Source organism: Balaenoptera acutorostrata, chromosome X (assembly GCF_949987535.1).
Source record: "Balaenoptera acutorostrata chromosome X, mBalAcu1.1, whole genome shotgun sequence".
In the NCBI taxonomy this organism is placed as follows: Eukaryota; Metazoa; Chordata; class Mammalia; order Artiodactyla; family Balaenopteridae; genus Balaenoptera; species Balaenoptera acutorostrata.
Window position 1 is genome coordinate 55693466 of NC_080085.1, and position 13055 is coordinate 55706520.

The window sequence follows — 13055 nt, forward strand, 5'->3', positions numbered from 1 at the left end:
AAAAATACAAAAAAGAAGGAAATTACTTAGTATACCAGTTCTCAAACACAATCAAGGTAAATACATTGCTGGATTCTCTTTCCAGTAATTTCTTTTCTACATATTGGTCTTTGTTTCACAGGTCAATGTTATATTTCCCTATTCCAAAAATCCCATGTTCCAATCAAACTGCAGCACTCGTTTCTTCATTGTGTCTTCTATTTTCCCATTTCTACCCTTTCACCCGTGGGATTCCTTCAATCTGGTACATTTCTGTGTGTCTTTATTCTACCTATCTTTCAAGATCCTTATTAAATGCTAAATTTTCCATGGCACAATTTGATTTTTTCTTTCTTATGGTATTGATTAAATACATTTTATTTCATACTCCTCACTTCATGTCCTACCCCACCAAGTGTGAGCAATTTAAAGATTAGTCCCATATCTGACTCCACTCTTTCTCCCCCAACAGCATAGCCTATCACTATGTCTGCCATAGAGTATGTGCTCTGTAAAGACTGAATTGATTCAACCGTGGTATAATAAATTTATTGGACACAGATTATGTGCCAGGCACTGTGTTAAGCACTTTACATGCACTAACTCATTGCGAAAACACAATATTCCTATGGGTAAGTACCATTATTAGTTCTGTTTTAGAGATGTGAAAACAGAATGACAGAGGCTATGTAATTTTTCCAAGGACATACCACAGTATAATATGATTCAAACCCAAGCTATTTGACATCAGGACGCATACTCTTAACTGTTATGCTCTGTTGCCTCTGAAAATCAGGGACAGAAAATGATGGGATGGAAGCAAGGAAATAGTTCAGGCACCGAAGGATACACGAAGTGGCAGAGTAAACACAAAACACCTTCATGCAACATCAGTTTTACTTATAGATTTGGCGGGGGGAGGGGGAGTAAACAATTTAAATAGTGTTGCTTTTATCTTAAAACAAACATGGCTATATCAAAGAAAACAAAACTTGCATAAATATTTGATACACAACATAACATTTCAAAGAAAATTTGGCTTGTAGTTAGCTGTTTTGGGTTGCATCCCTAGCACACCCCAGAAGGACAGAATATCCCCCCCAACTTCCTGGAGTATATGAGAAACACTGGCTCAGAGGGCCATGACAAGAGTGATGGTGGATGTCAGTGGTGAAGAGCATGGGTGAAGTAATAGTCGGAATGCTAGTGGGCTGGAATGGTAACAATTATGTTGACACTTCGGGTAGCAGCGATGACAGTCCTGACAACGGTGATGATGCCAGTGGTGACACATGAGATGAGAGCGGTGAAGATGAACAGTGCTGATCATAGTAGCTATGGTGATTATTTAATCACGGCCCGGCTTCTTGCCAAACTCTGGGTCACCTCCAGAATCAAATTGAATTAGAAGTTGTTATTTGCTCTCTCACCACCCCTCCATCCAAATTTCAGGACCCCATTTAGGAAGCCTTAGCCATTTTGCAAACTCCTGCTATTTCCCATGAATGCATGTTCAGGACTCCATGAAGTTCCCTCTATCTGAGCTACCTGCCCCCTCCTCCCACCTCATTTATACACGCAGCTTCTTTATCTTTCAAGACTCAGCTCTAGAATGTCCTCACACAGCCCCTCCTAGCCAGGTGGACACAAGTACTCCTGCACCTGTGCTCCCATAGCACCCTCTATTTGAGCATTTGTCACACATTAGCTTTGAGAGTCATTTTCCACTTAAGATGTTGCCTTCCATCAGCCTTGGGATGTGGAAGAGGGTGAGGGTAGATCAATAAGAGATTAGTTTTCTCACTGTAAGATTGCAGTTTGGCCCAAAGTCACTGAACAGCCAGGTGCTTATTTTGAAGGCTCAGAATCTTATGGGATGGCTTAGAGTTCTTTGAGAGGTAGGTTGATAGATTTGGATGACTTTTAATGGACCATTTCAACTCAAGAGATTGTAGCAGTCATGCCTACCCTGGGATGGTCATTCATTCATTTATTCAACACATATTTATTGAACCTTCAGTAAAATATAAGGCTGTGCTGACTGGCTCCTGAAGACACAAAAGGAGATCATCTACTCCTCCCTAGCACCTGCCCATATGTCAGTCAACAGACACTTATTGAATGCTCACATGATGTCGAGGCATTAGCTTTTTTCTATATGGCACCAAGGGATAGAATTTAAAGCTGCAGGAAACATCTTAATACAAGGAAGTACTTTCTAACCATTAGAACTGGTTATAATTAGAACCAGCTGCCTCAGGGAGAAAACAGTTACCCATCATTGGGGTGTTGCAAACAGGAGCTGGGGCCTTGAAGTAAATATCTAAGATCCATTTGAACTCTGTTCTTCTGTCCCTAGAAAGAGTTCTAAGTCCCTCCTGTCTGTATCCTCATTGCCACTCTCAAATACAAGTTGGTCCCTGGAGAATAATCTGCCTTTAGGTTCTTCTTTTATTTGTTGTTCTCTTATTCCTTTATTTCCTATTTCAAACTTCTCCCTCCTCTCCATTTCCTTCCCATGCCCCAGTCTTAAGTGAGGGGTGAGAATGAGTGGCAAAAATCACTTCCTTTATGTGACTGCAAAACAGTGTCCTGACTCTCTCTACCATTTGGTATGGAGCTTTATAGTTTGCAAAGCACCATCACATGTATGGATCTGTTCAAGAGACATTTATTGAGCTCTTTACTGTGTTGGGCACATGATCTCGTGACATCCTCACAACAACCCTGTGAGGTAGTTTGAAGGGGCCCAGGACCCAGCTGTGGACTCTGGACTCTGGTCACTTGGCTTGTGAGCAGCATCTCAGAGAGGATTGGACTTGCATCTCATGGATCCTTTCAGTCTCATTGGCTGGCTCTCAGATCTATCCCTAAGGAGGAGACAGTGTTTCTCCTAAAAGGAATGGGGAAATTTTAGACAGACTTAGAGGCAAACTGGTTCACAACCACCCCCAGCTGTTCTATGTCCCTAGAAAGAACGCTGGATCTCTCCAACCTGTACCTTTACCTCACTACCCCCAAATGCCTCATGGTCCCTGGGGAGTCATCTGGATCTAGGTCTTTCTTGCTGGAGGTAGGATGGCTTTTGCCAAAACAGACAGCAGCCAAGCAGCCTGTGTGGCCAGCTTCCAGCTTTGTGGCCTGGACAAAGAGGGTGATTTTGGAGTCTCTTGTCCATGGGCACAGAGTCAGAGGCCAGAATGATTCTGGGCTAGCAATGTTGCAGGCCCTCAAACCACTTGTACCACAAAAGAAGTCTCCTCCAGAAATGTAAGGGGGACAGCCCTTACACTGGGGTTGAAAAAAAGGAACTGCCCACTATCTGTTAGGGCCTTGCCCTAGCTACCCTTACCTCTTACCCTACTGTCTTAGTCCCCATATCTCCCATGTGGAAATCACCTGAAAAGAAAAGAAAACCAAAAATGAAAATTCAAAATATGCAGAACAGGGCAGGTGGCTGAACTTCAGGTGGTGATCAAACTAAGGCGAGAAAGTTAGACATCTTCTACTGCTATCCATACTTCCATCCCTCTGTTCCATCTCTCCTCTTGCTATTCTTAGTGGCAACAGAAATGGTACTTGGGCTAAATTTATATTTGAATTATGCCCTTGTCCATGGCCCTGCCTCTCATTTGTATTGATTTATTTTTATTTCTTAGACTTGAGAATAAATATTTGATGGATATTTGGCCTGGTGTTTTTTTGTTTGTTTGGTTGGTTGGTTTTTTTTGGTATCCACATTATTTGGCCTGTGTTTTTTGGTTCACAAAGACCATGCTTTGTCTTGTTGGATCCTTGTGAGACCTTGTAAGACAATCAAGGTGGGACTGATCAGCCCCATTTTGCAGATGAATAAAGTAAAGGAGAGAGGAGAAGCAATTTGCCTAAGGGCATAGCCATGCTCTTTTCTCCCATAACAAGGTCATTTCCATTGAAGTGTCTAGGACTCATAAGATTAAGATAGCAACAGTATCCAGGAGGATAATTTTTTAGGTCACAGTACCTTACTTGGCAACCCTGAAACTGAAAAGAGGCAGTGACCACTCCCATGGAGGGTTTACTATTGGCCCTTTTGTACATCCAGTGAAATGACTTTAAAAAATCTATGAGGGACTTCCCTGGCGGTCCAGTGGTTAAGACTCCACACTTCCAATGCAGGGGGCACGAGTTTGATCCCTGGTCGGGGAACTAAGATCCCACATGATGCTGCAACGCCTCCAAAAAAAAAGAAAAAATCTGTGAGCAGGTGAATGGGTAGGGTTGGAAGAAGGTGGAGGGAATAGAAGTTCTGGAGGGATAGTCCTGAAGAAGGGCCCTCACCACCATAAGGAAGCAAGCAGAAAGGAATAACACCACTCCATTGCGCTTGGGCAGAGGTCCAAGCGCAAATGGGCTGATGCCAGTACTTCCTGCTCTAAACTTGTTGAAGATAGGGCTTTCTGGGCTCAAAATGATTTTACTAAGCAGTCTACTTACCTACCATTCACCCTGATCACTTTGAGAAATGCTTCCCTGAAGCCAAGGAGTTGGCCCCCATCCAGGGAAGAAGCTGGACAGGGACGCGGAGGAAGTAGAGAGTATAGCCTTTGCCCTTTGCTATTTAGTGAGGCCCTACTCTCTGTCAGGCATTGTGTTGGGTACTTTGCCTCCTCAACTTCCGAAACTGTTAGAAAAGGAAGGCTAATGTCATCAGCCCAAGTTTACAGTTGAGGAAAACAGACCTGGAGAGTTGAAGAGACCTGCCCAAGGTCACATAGTGAGTTTTTCTAAGAACCAAAGCAAGAACTAAGCTTCCTAGGCTTCCAGTCGGCCCCAGGCATTTTCAATGATATAGTCTCTAAAATTAGAATTTGTTTCTACTCTAAGAGCCAAGTAAACAGCAATAGTGTCCCTACAAGGATAATCCTCTCCAGTGATGTGTGTGTGTGTCTGCCAAGACTGATGTGCACACAGGCCTCTTCTGTAGTATTTAAGGAAATTAGAATATATGGATTTTGTTCCATATAATTTTAGTGCTTGGAAGTTTGTTTTCATTCATGCCAAAGTTAACCAGCAATATTAACTGTATTAATTTTAGCTGAAATATGAACACACAAACTTGTAAAACTGACCTGTGCAACCGACCATACTCACAAATATAATCATGAACACACACAACACCACTCACTCACATAATTTACATAGAAGTCACACTATAGTAAGAAAAGTAAGTATTCACCCCCTTATTCCTGTTCCCAGGGTAGATGATTGCCAAGATGACGTGTAAAATGGACCAGAATTCTGGGCCTAGAGGAGTCTTTGAAAAACCAATATCTATAAATAGATCCCCTCCACACATACCACCTCTCTTCCCTTAAAAAAAACCCAGAAATTTCAAAGCTTCATTGCTCATTTCTTTGTCTAGCTACTAAGCCTTATCTGATGAAGAAGTCTATGTGGGCAGCCCATGGTATCATAATACCAGAGGCAAAGGAATTGGTTTTCAGGGATTAAAAAAATGCAGTCCAGAGCCCAAGGTAAGTAATAATATGGGGGCTTCTTGAAAACTCCACTTCCCATAACAAAACTTCAGATAACCAAGGTTGGTCTAGGGCCACTGAGTGGTAGGTAAGGAATAAAACAGTATGAGTGTTTACCTTGGCCTTTTATCTTTTCACTCCTGTCTGAGATACCTGTCTTAGGGCTGGCTTCAGGAGAACAGTTTAGCAAGGGAGTGGGGTAGGGGGTGCAGAGTTAACTGCCTGTGATGGAGAGGGGTCATGCATGAGCTGAGTGGGCTTTATAAATCTAAGTCAAAGTGAAGACATTGTCCATGTTCCTTCTCCTTGGGTCCCCTCCTAGCCTGCTCCACTCCAATCTCTCTCAGTCTATTATTGATACCAGATACCAGATACTTTAGAAGGTATCTGGTAGGACATTCATTTGGTTAAGGGTAAATCTGCCCTGAGGTCCTCTTTTCAGGGATAATCCACCTGGGAAGGGAAATACACTAGATGGCTAGCATTTCATTGTAAATGCATAGGTCCAGTTCTGAAGAAGCCTCAGAGTTGTGTGTGAGAGTGGGTGGGAGGGGTGGTGCTGAGAGGGAAATGGTAATGCAGGTTTTATATCCTATTCTGCCACTAACAGTGTTACTGAGAAAATCTCTTCTTTCTGGGTCTCAGTTTACCACCTGTAAAGTGAAGAGGACAGTCTGGTTCCCTTCTAGCTTCGACATACATGAAAGTGTTGTATCTGGACTCACTTTAGCTAAATGTAAGGTGGGTAGGGGGATGAGGTAAGGGGAGATTTAAGACTAAATATTAATTATTCTTTCCAGTCAGGAAGGCTGGGTATGCTCTATCCTAGGAGTGTTTTCCTTGGGAGGGAAAGGTGGGAAGAGGAATGGTTTATTTTTTCCCCTCCCATGGATCTTTGGGTAGAGCAGGCACCCTTCATTTCAGCTGAGGGGATGGGAAGGAGAAAGATACCTGGGACACAGGGCGTTTGTGTTTGACCCTGGTTAGAGCTGAGAAGACATAGAGGTTACGTTCATGGGACAGGGTGTGCATACTTGGTTATTAGTGGCTAAAGAGTATGCCCAGGGACCAGCCAAGCTTGGCATATTCATAATTGACACAGGGTACTTATCATAAGCTTAATAGTAGTGCTAGTTTTAAAATATTACCCACATAATTCCTAGACTTTTAGGTCCCCAATAAAATCCATCAACAAACCTTGGTCTTTCTGGGTCTTTCTCCTTGGGTTTGTGGCAGCAGCAGCAATGCAGTACCCCACAGAGGTTCTTACTCTTTGGCAGCTACCAACAAATGCAGAGGTTCTGGGTAGGGCAGAGAGAGAACAAGGAGAAAAGGAATTTAACCAGCATTCTCTGGAAACAATTCAGACTGAGCCGACTGATTTAATAAATTAGGATTCCTGTGGGATGGGAGCAACTGAGAGGGCATTGCACTCTGTGGGAGCAGTATAATCCTTCAGATATCTTTTCTTGATATGTTGATTGAAGACATTTGGGATTCTCCTGGTGCCCCACCTAAAGGCACTTGGGTATGAGCTCAGGATTGGAGATAACAGGGTGCCCCAGCCCCCTTAGAGTCTAATAATCTTTCTTCTGAGTGGTGATCAGCAGGCATAAGCAATCAGTCTCTTGTCTCACTCACTGACAGGGTAGAAGCATCAGTGATTGTCAGACCACCAAGCCCGATATGGAAGTAGAATCTTCCTGCACCTGCACCAAAAATTGGATTCCCAGGATCCCCTGGTAGCCCAGCCAGGACCACTAGAATAATTTGGCAGTGAGATTACCTGGAGAGCTCTTGAGACTCTACTAGGGGGAATAGGTTGCCCTGAGTGCCAGCCATTGCCTCAACTCCCTTAACTGACTACCCTGAGGTAGATGAGTAAATGTGCTGTCCAGAAATTGGTTTATAGAATCACAGAATCACATAGAGAATTTCAGATGAAGAAACTGAGGCTCAGCTGGGAAAAGTGAATTACTCCAGCACTCCCAAGTTCAATACAGAACTAGGTAATACAGTGTTTTTGACTTTGTCTTATTACATGATGTCACTTCTCCTTAGTAGGTTTATATTTTAGCTTTATTCTGACAACAGTGATTGTAATGATAAAAATAATGATATATTAATGAAATAGCTAAAACAGAAATAAAATGAGCATTAAATGAGAAGAGGGGGGAAAAAACCTCAGGCAAGTAGGTAAGCAGCTGAAATCTGAAAAAAACAAGAAGGCCCCTCTGTTCAAATATCACTTAAAATATAATGGTCAATAAGCCCTTTAAGATTAAGGCCAGGGTGGGTGCCAGAGGTAAGGAAAGAAAGGAGGTAGGGGCAGGGAATGTTTTAATTAAGACCCTGAAGCTGGGGGTTGTGGCCTAGTCCAATCCCCTCCTTGAGGATCTCCTTAACCTATCACAGTTTTAAACCACAGTCATCTCAGCCCAGCTGGCTGGGGGGACAAAAAAGTAAAAGATAGTGGCCGGGCTGGGATTTCAGCCCTCTCCTGGGATAAAACTCTTTCCCCAAAGCCCCTTCTTCATTGATCACACTGTTCTCCTGGGGTCTTCATCCTTAAATTCTGGGTGTTTACCTGGCTTGCTGAATTGCTCTTCTCTCCCAGGGATTCGCCTTTTTTCTGGGTATCGATCTCTTTCTTGAAATTTTTTCTTCCCCAACTCCCTGAAATCCCTGATAGTCTAAAATTTTATGAGGTACTCCTTCTTGTCCTGAGTCTCTTTTATTTGGCTTACCACCCCCCCACCTTTTTAACAATACATTTAACCAATCTCTAATGCTGTGGCCATTTTCTGAAGTTCTATAACTATCTTAGAATCATGGTCTTCAAGTCTCTGGGGTTCAGCCTCTCCCCTGGAGTTCCATTCCCAAATCACTGGGGTTTCAACTTGGATTGCAAATTCTCTCTCTCTTAGGGTCCCCTCCTTGCAGCCCTGGGACTCCCCCATCTTAGGCAGTTTTATTTCTTGCCTAGAAGCCCCTCCTTACATCTTTGTGACTTTACCCCTTTTCTGAAGTCTCTTCTTCAACTTACTTGTCCCAAATTACTGGAGTTACCCCTTTTTTGCATGCCACCAATTTTGCAGGGTACCTTTTTTCTGGGGTCCTCTATCGCTCCTGGTGTCTCCTCACTCTATATCTAGGGCCATCCATTTGGGAGTCCAAATTCTCTCTGGGGCTCTCCTTCCTATATCGGCAAGTCAGCTTTCCTTTCTCCTTCCCTCCCTACTTTCTTTCCTTTCCTCCTTCCTTCCTTCTCTCTCTCTCCCTCTATCTATCTATCTATATATCTAGATATATCTAAATAGATAGATATTCAGATACCATATAATTCAACCATTTAAAGTGTACACTTCAATAGTTTTTATTATAGTCACGGAATTGTGTAACCATCACCATAATAATTAGTTGGAGAACATTCTCTTCATCCCCAAAATAAACCCCATATTTGTTAGAAGTCATCTTTCTTTTTAATAGAGTCCTAACTTTCTCCTTTGGTTTACTCTCTATGTCTCTGGGCCTTGCCTTTTTTGAGGGAGTGTCTTATGTCTCTCCTGGGGACTCATCCTTACATCTCTGAAGCTGTACTCCCTTTAGGGGCCTTTTATTTCTCAGGGTCTCCCCACATCTTAGGGCTATACCACTTTTCTGGTGTGCCTTTCCTGCATCTCTGCAATTCTACCCCTTTTCTTCATTCTTTCTTCTGGTATCACTACCCCAAATCCCTGGACCTATTTCCCTTTTCTGATGTCCCTCCAATATACAGGCCAGTCTTTTGAAAGGTTCTATCTCATTTCTAAAATACCCTCCCTTTAGATATAGAGTCCTACCCCTCTTTGGGTCCAAATTTTATTTAGGCCCCCATTCCATCTTTCCCTGGGGCTTCACCATTTTTTCTGGAATCTTACCTTTCCTGGGGACCCCCTATGCTTGCATCTCTTATCTTTTTTCTGTTTTCTTCTCCCTAAATCCCTGGCACTACAGGGCAGTTTTTTTTTTTTTTTTTTAATTTATTTTTATTTTCGGCTGCCTTGGGTCCCCACCGCCTCGCCCAGGCCTTCTCTAGTTGTGGTGAGCGGGGGCCACTCTTCGCTGCGGTGCACAGGCTTCTCACCGCGGCAGCCCCTCCTGTTGCAGAGCATTGGCTCTAGGAGCACGGGCTTCAGTAGTTGTGGCACTAAGGCTCAGCAGTTGTGGCCCGCAGGCTCAGCGGCCGTAGTGCACAGGCCTAGTTGCTCCGCGGCACGTGGGACCCTCCCCAACCGGGGCTCGAACCCATGTCCCCTGCATTGGCAGGCGGACTCCCAACCACTGCGCCACCAGGGAAGCCCGGCAGGGCAGTTTTTATCTCTCTCAGGAAACCTTCTCTCCCTCCTCCTGATTCCACCCCTTTTCCGGAGTACTGTTTTTTAGAGACTCTTCCTTGTACCACTGGGACCCCACTCATTTTCTGCAGTCCCATCTCTAGCCTGTTATTTCCTTTGGGCATCCTTGGGACTCCACCACTTTTCTGCAATCTTCTTCTTCTCCTGGGTTTCTAGGTCTCATGGGATTCACTGTCCCCCATGTCTCTGTGGCACCACCTTTTTTTCTTCAGTATCCTTTCTAAATCTGAGGCTTCAATCTTTTTTATTTTGGGGGTTTAATTTTTCTCCTGGGGTGACCCTGTTCAAATCCCTGGGACTCTACCTCTTTCTCAGATTCTACTTCCCTGCTGGCATCTCCTCCTACTTCCCAGGGCTCTTCCTCTCCTTGGGATTCTTTAGTCACCAGAGTTTCTCCTTTCATTAGCAGGTTCCTCGTTTCTTCTGGACTTTTCCTGCCCACCCCTACTTGTCTCTTGAGCCTCTGTCCCTGAGGTAGCTAATTCAGCATGATTTGTGCCTGCGAGGTCAAGAATATCACCCCATAGGAAATGTGCCAGGTTTCTATCATTCAAAGGTTGTAGGGTCAAGAGCAAAGAAAAGTAAAAGTGAGTGACCCCTGTGTGTCAAGAGCTGTGCACATACATTACCTCCAGTAATCTTCACAGCAGCCCTCTGAGTGGACTTCGGTAGCCTCATTTAACAGATGAATAAACTGTGGCTTAGTGGAGAAAAGCTTCTGGGGCTGGATGGAGCAAAGTGGAACTCCCACCCCCTCTGAATGCTGAGTGGGAGTGGGGAATCATCATGCCCAGTCTGGGGAGGGGGCTTGCCTCTGCCTATGCTACATTTCTCTGACTGGGAAGAACCCAGCCCTGCAGAACCCAGCCCTGGCACTCTAGGATCTGACTCTCCAGCTCGCACTCCAGGCACGTCAGGGAAGAAGGAAGTGGTTTTCGCACCTTGGAAGTGAGGTCATATATATACTTTCAAGTTTGGGGTGGGAGATCAGGGTGTTGACGGGGGCTTTGAAGCTACGGGAGGTGGAGTCGGTGTTGGAGGACTCTCCCTCAGCCCTGATTCCCCCCACTCGTATTCCCACGTGCTTCTTCTCGTGCGGAGGCTGGCCACGTTGTAGAGCACAACTGCCTCCTGTTCCTTCCCCGCTGCCCCAACTACATACCTTGCTCTGATCTTCTTTACGGGGGCCAGGCACTGAAGTTGGCCAGATCTGGCTAGTGGAGAGCGATCAGCGGGGCTTGTCCAGCATTTCGCCCAAAGGATAGGGGAGACATGCTCCGCGAGGTCGCAGTGGTAGCCTGTCAGAAGCCCTCAGCGCTGTCATGGACCAGCAGCAGTAGCCGGGATGGTGGCGGGGTTGCCGCAGGAGTAAAGCTCTCTTCAACAATCGGCTGTCTTCTCCCCGTCCCCGCCCTGGTGCCCCAGACCCGTGGCGGCGCCCAGCGGGCTAGCGAGTGAGGCTGCCCTAAGTGCCTGGAGACCGAGAGAGAAGAAGGTGAACAGGGATGCAGCGAGGACTGACCCTGAAGGCGCGGAACAGCCTTTGACCAGAAACTCCTGGTTCCCACCGGAGGGTTTCCGAACCTCCCTGTAGCCTGCCAGCCGCCGATCACCCTCCTCGCTTGTTAAATACGTACGTGAGTCATCTGGCGGGGGCTGGGGGCGGGTTGGACTGGACTGGGACGGATTGGACGGAATTGAGCTGGAAAGAGCCTCTGACCTTAAGACCGCCCTGGGGAGGGGCTACTGGAGAGCTGCGAAGGGGAGGGGAGGGAATCTGGTGCAGATCTCACAGCGCAGTGTTTGGGGCGGGGGCTGTAGAAGACTCCATAAGAATAGGGCTTCAGAGTAAGGGGCTGGGGGTATAGCGGACCATGTCTCCCCTATGCTTCGGGAGGCCAGGAAAGAGAGAGCAGGATTGGGGCCACTGTAGAGAGAGGCAGGGGCTAAGGTGCCCCAGGGAAGACAGGGGTTGGGTATCCTGAGCAGAGAGGAAAGTACAAGGCAAGAAAAGACCTCTAGCTGAGTGATTCTGAAGGGAGTGGGGAATGAAAGGAGGGGGGCACTGAGAGATGAAGGCATAGGAGAATGTTTGGGAGAATGTCTGGCTAATTTGTAGTGACAGGAATTATACCCCAAGGACATAGGAAAGGGCAAGAAGAAATGATTTGGGTTTAGAGCTCAATCCTGCTCTCATTGGATCTTTCCAATCTTCAAGACCTTGTGGTGAGTGCTTCCCTCCCTTGTTCTGAGGGAGCTAGTGGAAGTAGCACACCACACACACACACATACACACACACACACACACTTAGAGTATGAGCCAGCAAGGCTGAGGGGCTTCAGCCAAAATAGAGTATTTGGGGATGAGAGAGTAAAAGCAAAGAATCTGGGGGGGCTCTGGATATGTACAGTGCCAAATGTTGATGTGGCCTGGAAAAGAATGTGTAGGGACCAGATGTTTCCTTGGGAAAAGCACAAGCAATTTCAGGGAAGCACAGGGTGGAGATGAGGAGGTTCTGGAGATACTGATGGGGAGGTAGGCAGAGCTAGCTGATGGTAGAGCTTGGTGGGACGAGGACTGGAGCCAACCCTGACTGTACCCCTAGAGAAAAGTGCAAGGCACATGAGCTAGGCTGACTGCTCAAGTGGGGCCAGAAGGAGCTGGCTCCTGAATGATAGTCTTGCTCTGACAGACCCCTGGACACAGTTATTGGGCTATCATACTGTTGCCAAGAAACAAGCCCTCATTTGGACAGCTCCCCTGCCCAGTCTGAATCCTTTCTGAGATAGCTGTACAGTCTTCTCCCCACCCCCACTTCCTACAAAAGGGGCATGGGTTTCTGCCTGGTTTGGCTGAGCCCTATCCCCTGCCTTACTGGTTTTCTTCTGTGTTTTAACCATTCAGACTGTTCAACAGTCCTGGTGTAACCACCTTATATCATCATGCATGTCCTTCCTCTGCTTACAGTGCTTTTCTCCTGCTTTTCCACCAGGTTGACTATTTAACCTTTAAGATCATACTCAAGTGTCACCCCCTCCGTGAAGCTGTCCTTTCAAATATTTTCACCCAACAAGCACAAAAGTTTCTATAGCATTTTCATTCATGCTTCCAATGTAATACTTGCAAAGATATTTTTGCATTGATTTTTCACCTGTATTC

General features: G+C 45.7%; 1 long non-coding RNA gene across 1 annotated transcript; it reads right to left on the reverse strand.

Annotated features, from left to right (window-relative positions):
* Window positions 1–933: 933 nt before the first annotated feature.
* LOC130706404 (uncharacterized) lies at window positions 934–11502 on the reverse strand. Its single transcript, XR_009006673.1, has 4 exons — window positions 11058–11502; window positions 6696–6799; window positions 3332–3378; window positions 934–2872 (listed from the first exon to the last, which is right to left on the reverse strand). It is a non-coding gene; the product is annotated as an uncharacterized LOC130706404 (long non-coding RNA).
* Window positions 11503–13055: the final 1553 nt, after the last annotated feature.